This window comes from Pinus tabuliformis, chromosome Q (genome assembly GCF_031772625.1).
Source record: "Pinus tabuliformis cultivar Carrire ecotype Pingquan chromosome Q, CPIR1, whole genome shotgun sequence".
In the NCBI taxonomy this organism is placed as follows: Eukaryota; Viridiplantae; Streptophyta; class Pinopsida; order Pinales; family Pinaceae; genus Pinus; species Pinus tabuliformis.
In genome coordinates, this window is record NC_142296.1 from 999,718,697 (window position 1) to 999,729,693 (window position 10,997).

At 37.7% G+C, this 10,997-nt stretch overlaps 1 non-coding gene across 1 annotated transcript; it reads left to right on the forward strand.

Moving 5' to 3' along the window:
• Window positions 1-9,462: 9,462 nt before the first annotated feature.
• LOC149222849 (U1 spliceosomal RNA) lies at window positions 9,463-9,622 on the forward strand. Its single transcript, XR_016249818.1, has one exon. It is a non-coding gene; the product is annotated as a U1 spliceosomal RNA (small nuclear RNA).
• Window positions 9,623-10,997: the final 1,375 nt, after the last annotated feature.

Here is a 10,997-nt window from a genome sequence, read left to right on the forward strand (position 1 = left end):
TCAATAAAACTTTATGAACTTTCATGTTTTACCAATATAAAACATGTTAAAAAGAATTGAATCAAATGACATGAAAATTGCCTGTGGGCTAAATTTTCAATTCAAGCAGATTCAATAAAACTTTATGAACTTTCATGTTTTACCAATGTAAAACATGCTAAAAAGAATTGAATCAAATGACATGAAAATTGCCTGTGGGCTAAATTTTCAATTCAAGCAGATTCAATAAAACTTTATGAACTTTCATGTTTTACCAATGTAAAACATGCTAAAAAGAATTGAATCAAATGACATGAAAATTGCATGTGGGCTAAATTTTCAATTCAAGCAGATTCAATAAAACTTTATGAACTTTCATGTTTTACCAATATAAAACATGTTAAAAAGAATTGAATCAAATGACATGAAAATTGCCTGTGGGCTAAATTTTCAATTCAAACAGATTCAATAAAACTTTATGATAAAACTTATTAATTCATAACTCCTGTGGGTAGGTTATGAAATTTTATCCTAATTAATCACATAAATATAATAAAAATTCTTGTGGGATAAAATTTATTATATTCAGTGTAATTAATTACAATTTAATGTCTAAATAATCTTTATGTGATCTTGCCAATCAATATATAATTTTATTTAATTAAAGATGCTGTGGCTATTCTCTAATTAATTAAAATCATATGGATCACTAGACATTATTTTGTTGCATAAACAAAACTTAACCAGAGAGAAAAATAATGTTTACTGAAAGGAGTAAGACATTTTAATAAACTCCATATAACTGTAATAATTCTCCAGCAAAATCAAAAGCAGTCAGCATTACCGAAAATGACTACAAATTGATTGTTCAATTTATAAACTTAACCCGGAGATTGACTGAATCAGCTTTGATCTACTTTGCATTTGCATAGCAAATGCAGTTCGAAGACTAGCTGGCTTGACTTGAGGCTCCGTCCTTAAGTTCAGCGTAAATTTTACAATGAATATGTAATCAATTATAAAATTTACAGAGTGCCATTATTCGATAATGATGGGATCAGGAGACGCAGCTAACGAATTCAAGAACCATCATATAAACATATATTGAATAGCATGGCACACGCTAACACACAAATTGTGCAAGTCTTTAAGGCTGCTAACTGCACGAAGCCTTGCTACATAAAGACATCCATTTGAAAATACTCTTCCATAAAAATAATTATCAAATAATAAAAATGCTCTATCACCTTAAAAAGTTAAGGAGCACTCGCTCTTACCACTTCATATAATTAAAAAAAACTTCATATAGCACTTTTAAAGATCTCGTGTTTATTTTTATCAAAAGGAAACCTCTTAGGCTATAATCCCAATAAGCGTCCACAATTATAGCTGTACCATAAATCTTACATGAAAGAGCACGTATGCCAAAGCCTCCACGCTCATTGCGTATGGGCTTGCAAAGTTTTGCATTGAACAAAAAATTCATATAAATTCTTGATCCAGTAAAAAATAACTGGGATGTTATCTCCCCTTATGAAATGCTCGCGTTAACCTATCAACAAAATTTAATTCTAATGATCCTATATATGCAATAATTTATTAAGAATTGGAATTATAGCAAATGATTTTGGACGGCAACATCAATATCAACACATGGATGAAAGAGCGGAGCAGTATATAACCCAATAGTTTACTCTCGTCCAGTGGTTCTCAACATATTTTGACCGGGTTTTTCTTTAACATCTCACAAATTGAGTGTGTCAACATAGGTTGGTCTAGGCTCTACTTCACTATCCAGGTCTCAGTGGCATTGCTGGTAAGACCAATTTGAAATATCAAAGCCAATGTTCCCCGTGTCAAGCAATCATGTTAACTTCGGAACTTGGAATCAAAGGCAAATAATTCCCCACGTAGATTACCCGTCAAACCGAGATTAGCGGTCCTTCCGGCAATCCATTAACACGGGTATCCAGATCAAATGATCCTACATATAATAGCGGTATAAACTTCTTTCATATATTCTTTATACCCCACATTCTATGTTAATTGTTTCGGTACAAATAATCCCGCATATAGATTAGCGGTCCAGGGTATGCTAGCAGAGTTATGTTAACTCGGAAACTCGATCATTTACCTTAAGACCCTGGGTATTAATGTAATACCAAAAAATTAATAAGCCAAGCTATACCCATGTATAGCTCATACAAGAAATTACCATAAAGGGACTTCTGTAGGCTAGACCATAATTCCTTATTGTATTAGGCAACAAAACAATAATGGATTATTTGTAAACTCTCTTTCAGGTATTCTGCTAATCACATTGCAGGACATTTTCAATATTTAATAAAACCAAGTTCCATAAATCGAATCAAGCAAGAAATCACCCTCAAATTTTCTATTTGTTATCAATTTATTTATTTTTAAACTTTAAATTGCTTTATATCAAAAAAAAAAAAAAAAAAAAAATTCAAAACCCTCGAGCACATTTCAATCACCACAATTCATGTTGAAAGTTTGACAAAATTCCTATTAAAAAATTTGCGAGAAAGTAAGCGATTTATATAAAACCAATGATTCGAATATAAATAGCATGCAACTGATCTGGAACAAAATAGAAGAAGAGTAATTTTGTGATTATAAAAAAACGATCGCCTTGCAAACCTCAGAAAACCCCAGAGGGTTCGAATGAAAGCTAGCCCAGCATGGAGACGACCATGTGATATTGGCTGGAAACCAATAGAAGCGGAGATAAATCTAGATTACTAACCAAATCGGTGGCAGGAACGGGAAACTGCAGTAAGGCGAGCAAGATCCATAGGCTCATCCAGGTAACTGAATATTCGGCCTGCCAAGCCCGAGTCCAGACGGTCTAACAGACTTGGGGTATCTTCTTCCGTGGATGAAGCAGAATTCTCTACAATCTCCATGGCCACGAACAAACAGACTCGGAAAACAACCCTTATAACCCCATGGACAATAACGATACGAAAGCCACCAATAAATTCCGACATTGATTATCCAGAGAAGGGGACAAAATCAAAATTATATGAAAAACCCATCCATATAATACACTAATGGCCGCCGCCAATAAAATCGAGAAAATGAAAATATAGCAAGCCCTGTCGAAATTTCGATCTAGAAACGAAATTACGAACCGAAAAATGTGAAGCAAAACAGGGTACTCTTGAAGCCATTATTTATAAGTAAATCTCACACCAAGACAGAGGTAAAACTACGCTCTGATACCAACTGTTAGACATTCTACAATTTTAACAATGATTCTGCATGCGGAATAAACTCAAAGAATCATTAAACCTTATTGCCCAGGGATACGAGTTACCTCCAGCCATCGGTGATGTATTGATGCAGGCCACAGTCCACAAGCTTCTCCTTCAGCACTCCAGCTTCTGTCCAAACAAAAGAACACAAAATTCTGAAGGCACTTCCGAGCTCTGCTATCTCAGCTAGATGGTGTAGAACTGAAGGGGGTTGAGATAGGAGCTTGGGGACCAAACAGATGAACATATAACTAAGCTTCCATCAAGCTTCTAAATGCTATGTGTTAGAAAACCACAAATCAAGGTAGAGATGAGATCAAAGTAATGGACCACTTTAGTAGCTCCCAATTATTAATTTAGTAATTGCAGTTGATTTTCTTAACTTAAGGAAACTACTGCAGTTGGTTTCCATAAGTTAAGAAAAGCTGCAACTCCATAAATCAAGGTAGCTTTTGTGTTAAATTAATGGAGCTTAACAATTATATGTGGTTCTTGTGAAGAAGGGTCACGTGCATACGCATGTCTCGTAAGTAAAAGTTGCGTACAGAATATGAACCATGGAAATCTCGATACCAAGGGTCATTATCATGGGATTGGCCTAGATTAATAGGAGCAACAACATTCATTTGATCTCGTCAACAAACACTAACGACACTACCAAAGAATTTACCCAAAGTATTGTCTAAGGAAAAAGGTATATAAGGGGATGGAGATCAAGGTGTTGTGTGTGCAATTGAATGAGTTATTCGTATATGTGATTTGATCTGAAACAGGTGTGAACCAAGGAGCAAGGAGACGATTGAGATCTAATAGATCTCAAATTGTAGTAAAGACTAATGAATACACTAGCTTCATATGTTTATGCTTGTAGCTAACATTGATAGATCTGTGGTTGTAATGATGTTATGATCTGAATATGTGACAGTGAAGGTTGTGCCATGTGAGTTGTGGTTACAGCGAAGGTATGTCTCAATGATTTAAGATATGTACGTTGGTTTGCTTCTAAGTAGTCGGGTACATAAACGGATTTGTTTCTGTTGAGTTGCTTACATATTCTGAGATATGTTTTTAAATATGTTGAGATCTGTACACGGGTGTTACACATGTTAAGCGTGTATATACATTGCTCCGCCTAATAATTGTCGCGTATATATTCTGAGTTAGATCTAGTAATGGTTTTCATTGCTTCTTACAGTTGATGATGTATGTTCTATTTTTTATATCTATCAATGATGTCTTGATCTGTATTTGGCGGTGGTCTCTGGGTTAATTTAGTTGTGGATTGAAATGTTGATCAGTCATATTGCTACAAAAGTGTGACTGGGTATGGTTCAATGATTTGTGAATGGTTCGGTATTTGATTTAGTGGGTGGTTTAGTGTTATAGCGATTCAATTAAATGATTTTGTAATTTGAGAATTGTAAGCGGGTATTATGCGTAGTAAGCGCGTATATACGCATGTTCTCTTAAAAGCAATCACTTATATATTCTTTTATACTTTTATACCAATAGGTGTCATATTTCATGATTGACTTGATGAGCTTTGTAATATGTTCATCCCTTTCCTTGTTGCAAAGGTTTTCCATATTATCAAAAAATCAAAAAAATAAAAAAATGTAAAGAGGGTATGCCCTAAAAGAAAAATCAAAGGGTAAAAAAAGGAATAAAATGGTAAAAAAAGTGAAAGAAATGAACCCCAAACAAAAATAGACCAGGAAAGTGTGCAAGTCCAAAATGACACTACTTTTTATTTTCTGTAATAAGCATTGTGTGCAGCTTGTTAATTTATGCCACAATTGATGAATGGCCAAACAGCTTAATCTTGGCTAGTTCATATTTGAATTTCCTGTTTTAGAGATAGAGAATAAAATCTGACCAAACTGTTTAATCTTGGCAGATAAGTAGACATGTATAGTAAATAAAAAAGAACTCAACAGTTAAATCTGAGCCCTTGGATGTAATAAGTGCAGACTTAAGTAGGCTTACCATGAAAAAAAAGAAAGTTGATAAGGGTTTGCCAGTCTAATTGCACCCAAATAAAGAAGAAAAAATGCTAGGCCAAAGTAGGCAGGGTAGGTAGATGGTGTTGCAGAATGATACTTGTGATAGATTATGTCTCTAATTGTGTTAATCTTTATCTCTATCACAAGTGCAAGGCAGAAATTATACTTGGTGCAGCTCAAGCGAGGCAATGTTACATAACTAACTCCCCTTCACACTTTTTCCTAATCATTCACTAACTCCCCCAAAAGTATTAAGATTTGTGCTTAATATCACTCATAAATCATTCAGTTCATATCATAAAGTTTGCCTAAATAAAAACCCTATTTTTCTTAGGAAAAATGAGCATTTCTCATATAAAAACCCCCTTCTTCCCCTTCAAAGCCTAAGTTTAACCACAAAGGACAACTGTTTTTAAACTTGGCACTTTCATTTCATAAATCATATTAATTTTTAACACGTATTATATAAATCCCATATAAACCTCAACCCTTCCTGTATTATTTAACTACATATAAAACTCCAAGTATTACATATCCCGCCCCCAGGTGAAATACGACCATAAACAACGTTTTAACAGGGATTGATAAATTTATTTGAAGTTTATTAAAAAACCTTTCACGCTGCGCCATGTGGGATTAATTAACCGTCCGGGTTAATTAATAACTACCCCGCAAACCAATCACATCACCCCGATACGATTAAACATTATTTATTTTGTTTCGGGCCCGCAAATTAACTCCCCCCCATCTCCAACGCCCGTCCACCATCCGATCCCCACTCGTTCATCCAACGGTTAACATACATATCGCGACCCCCCTTTTGACCGCGCGTTAACTCGCGATCGCCCGACGGTTTTCCGTCGTACCTCTGCCACGCGTCGCCCATCCAACATGCTCGCTTGCCATACGCTCAAAACCACTTAGCCCCAAAAGCGGTGCGATCAAACCGCTTACCGCCCTCCACCCCGCTGACGTCAATCTGATTCCATTGACGTCACTCCACCCCACTGACGTCACTCCAGTACCGCTTACGTCACCCTTTACATCACACAAATGAACAATTCTTGGATGATACAAATGACAAGACCTCCTTTCTATATATAGGAGTCTAAGGGGTCATAATATAATCGGAGCCGACATAACAATAATAATGTAAGGGCACAACAATAACAATAGTGGGCTTCTATGGGGCACATTAGTAACAATATGGGGACTGCATGGGTACATCAATATAATAACGGGGTTGTACAAATAACAATAGGGGGTTACACTAGTAGTACAGGTGCCTAACAAAGGGACCCACTTTTAAATAATACCATTAAGATATTAATGCAAGAATTCATCATTCAACATATAAAGAGCTCTCTTTGTCACCCTTAGGCCAAAGGAGTAGCAGCGTCTTCCAACGAGATTTCGATGAAGAGGCCGACCAAAATTTGAAACATCAGCAGGGATAAATAGGATGACAAAGACTTGAGATTCTTAAGAGCATATGGGAAAACCCACAAGAACAAACATGCCATATCCCATTTCAAATTACGCAAGGACAAAAAGCAGTGGCACTCGATGCCTCCGACAACAAAAAATACATGCGTGCTTAAACTTGACATGATGGCGCCTATGGAAGATAGACCAATAGATATTACGACTTCACAACATGCATTACAATGCCTATAAAAACAAAAGACGCACCGAAATCTCGCCATGGTCAAATATAAGAAATGAGCAATTCAAGAATGGAGACCTTGTACCAATATATGGCAGTAAAACTAAGGGTAAGATGAGAAAATTGGAAATCACTAGACTTGGAACTTATATTGTCAAAGACATCAGAGCTAATTGCCTCGTCCAAATAGAAACACCCATTCGCATTCTTCGAGCGATGTTAGTCATCTCGCCGCTTCATTCCATTTTGAGCTAAAACCAAATTGTCCCGTAGCGTGCGAAGAATGGCTTCTTTGGTTTGGTGTGAAGCGTGAAGTCAACTTTTTGTAGCTAGGGTGTGCCTGGTAAATAGGAAGCCACTGCTAGGAGTTTTTGGCCATAGGCAGCAACACATGGCGTCATTTAGGTAGCACCGTGATGAGAGGTATTACGCCACAATTCTGTAAGGGGTGGCCATCATTCTCATTGGTGTTGCCCTTTCGAGGCAAAGCATCTCAAACAAGTTTCCACGCACTCATTGACCACCTCTATCTGGCTATCAATTTGGGGATGACGACCAGTGCTCACTTTCAATTGAGTACCCTAAAGTTTAAACGAATCCTGCTTGAAATTGTTGGTGAGTGCGGGATCTCGATTCAATGCAATGGAAAGTGTGATGGCATGCAACTTAAACATTGGGTCCACGGAAACATGAGTAACCACAGAAGGTGTAAATGGGTCCGATAGGGTACAAAAGTGAGCACATTTGCAAACGTGGTCGAAGAACACCATGGTGACATATTGGTTGTCTGTTTTCAGAAGGTCCACTGTGAATTCCATGGAAATGTCGGTCCTGATGGTGGTTGATATTGCTAGTGGTGGCGGCACTTCTTCACCATCTCACCCTTGTTCCTTTAACAAGCACCACATGTAGGTACAAAATCCTAGATGTGTGTTTTCAAGCCTTCCCGCAAGGAAGAGCGCGTAGTCGATTTGTAGGTACGCTGAAAGCCAAAGTGCCCGTGGTGGGAGATGAACACAACTCCTCTAAGACGGGCATTGTTTTAAAGCACAATTTTGAATCAAAAGAATGCACGCTTTATGCTTCAAGGTATCTTGTTGCCGCGTGTAGCCCTCAGGGGGATTGGGATTCTCCTAAAGCACTTGGATGAATTGAACCGCCATGTCAATATCGAGCCATTCTTGACAAGCGTTGACGAGGCAATCAAGTACTGTAAGGATAGGGCAAAGAGAGATCCTTTCTCCTCATATTTCTGCAATAAAGCAGATGCCTCGTTGCCTTTGTTGTATATGATCTCATAATCATACCGATGCATCTTAGTGACCCATCTGTGTTTCTCCAAGGATGGTAACCTATCGTCGAGAAAATACTTCAAACTATGACGATGATCTCGATTTGGAAGCAACTCCATATAAGATATGGGTGTCAAGTCTCGACTACGCAAAAGATGGCCATCATCTCTTTTCTCATAGGTGGACTTGCCCACGTTTTTGTCAATTGCATCAACATAGCGCCCACACCCCTACCTGATGCACCACATTCCAAGCGCAATTGGGCACTAGTAAAGTGGGTGCATTGCACATGGCTTCCTTTAAAGCTGAAAAGGCCCACTCGACAACATCGTTCCATACAAAAGGCACTTGTTTTTAAAGCCGAAAAGGCCTACTCGACAACATCATTCCAAAGTTACCGACAATATCTTACACGTAGCCGCAACAATTATTCCGTACATGGACGCATATCCACAATGGTAAGAACAAGCATCGAGCAAGGTTTGAACCTCAATGAAGGCCATGTTACCTACCCAGTTTCACTAACGGGTATCAACAACGACGATAATAACAGGGATGAAATTAACGAATTGAGAGTGCACCATGTTACCTACCCACTTTCAGTAATGGAGATGAACAACAAAAAGAATAATAAGGATGGAATTAACAAATTGAGGGTGAATATCAACAGCAAGAGTAATGTAAGGATGAAATTAAGGAATTGTGAGTGAATATCATCATCAACAACAAGAATGATATAAGGATGGAATTAACCAATTGGGCGTGAATATGATCAACAAGAAGAATAATAGAAGCGTTAACGAATTGTGAGTGAATATGATCAACGACAACAAGAATGATATCAGGATGGAATTAACGAATTGTGAGTGAATATGATCAACAACAACAAGAATGATGTAAGGATGGAATTAACAAATTGGGCGTGAATATGATCAACGAGAAGAATAATATAAAGATGAAATTAACAAATTGAGCGTGAAGAAAAATATAAAGATGAAATTATCAACAAGAGCAATAAGAATAAGGATGAAATTCTTCATTCAACACCACCAATAGTAATAAGGATGAAATTAAGCAATTGAGTGTGAATATTAATAAGGATGAAATTAAGCAATTGAGTGTGTATTTTTTAATTATGGATTAAGACATTATTGTATGGTGGATATATATATCCCACATTCAAAGTGGGGATGCACGGAAGGAAAGGAGGGGGTATAGAGGGGTAAGATGGAAATGTTCAAAACATACTTACCTGGGCGGGGTCAATCGATGATCAAGAAGGTCGATGGCCTAGGAAGACCACTTCCATTGCACTTGGGAGGGGGGTTTACCTAGCATCTCCCATCGAGGAGAGTGCACGTCATAATTTGTGGCAGCGGAGGCTCGCGTTCGCGCGGCCTCCACACAAAAATTAAAATCAAATTAAGTTAACTGCAACTACGGGAGCTTCTTTAAATCTAACAGTCTGTAATTCCAGTTAAATTAATTAGCGTCCGCAGCTCTGCTTTAAATCAAACTATTTGTAAATCCAGTTGAATAAATTACCGGAGGTCTTACTTCATGATTACATACATAGTTGAGAGACGAGCGGAGTGCTCTGCTGCTGCGAGGCGAGAGGAGAGGGATGCTACGCGATTCCGTGCTAATCTTCTTGTTACTGTTTGTTTGAGATGCCATTCCCTTTCACAGATTGGTATTGGGTGCTAATCTTCTTGTGTTCCTGTTTGTTTGCAGATGCCATTCCCTTTCACAGATTGATATTGGTGCTAGTCTTCTTGTTACTGCTGTTTGTTTGCAGCTGCCATTCCCTTTCACAGATTGATATTGGTGGTGCTAATCTTCTTGTTACTGTTTGTTTGCAGCTGCCATTCCCTTTCACAGATTGATATTGGTGGTGCTAATCTTCTTGTTACTGTTTGTTTGCAGCTGCCATTCCCTTTCACAGATTGATATTGGAGCTAATCTTTTTGTTACTGTTTTGTTTGTTGTTCAGATGCTATTCCTTTCACAGATTGATATTGGTGCTAATCTTCTTGTTACTGTTTGTTTGCAGCAGACGCCATCCCTTTCACAGGTTGATATTGGTGTTCCAACATATATAATAAACCCCACACCACACACGCCATTGATAGATTGACTGTCCACAACTCCAATTTCCTAAATTACAAGCTTGTCTTCAATATTACTCCATACACCTCACGCTCAACTGAACTTTTTATTCCGGTTTATAAAGTCTACTTTTTCGGCTCTCACCTGAGAGAGAGAGAGAGAGATCGATCCTGGTTTGGTTCATGTCCCAGCAGTAGCAGTGGAAATATAAATATAGTAAATATAAATGGTATATATTTACTATATGAAAAGAGAAATTTGAATATACAATGCTGCAATGGGCCTGAGCATTGAGGAAAAGATCTTTGTCAATATCAAAGCCTGACCAACAAAAGGAAAAGAGGGGGGAAGGCTATAAAGCCCAATTACTGCATACATAAAAAAGAATTGTCATGCACGCTCGCTCTCCTAACAAAAGCTTGGATCCAGATCTTCCCTGTGGAAAAGCCAAAAGAATGAAACAGCGCAGATTTATCAGCATCTGTCCTCATTGGGTGTTAATCATTTAAGCATCCGATAGTCATATAAGCATCTGACAGTGGCCGAGAGTTGGGACTCTGCTTCTTCCTCCTGACTCTACAAACGTGTTGAAAAGAAACTTTATTGAAATTCTCTCTCAACTCCTTGGAAAGAGCTTTCCGAGATTGGGGAAAGGGTCAAATTTTGGAGA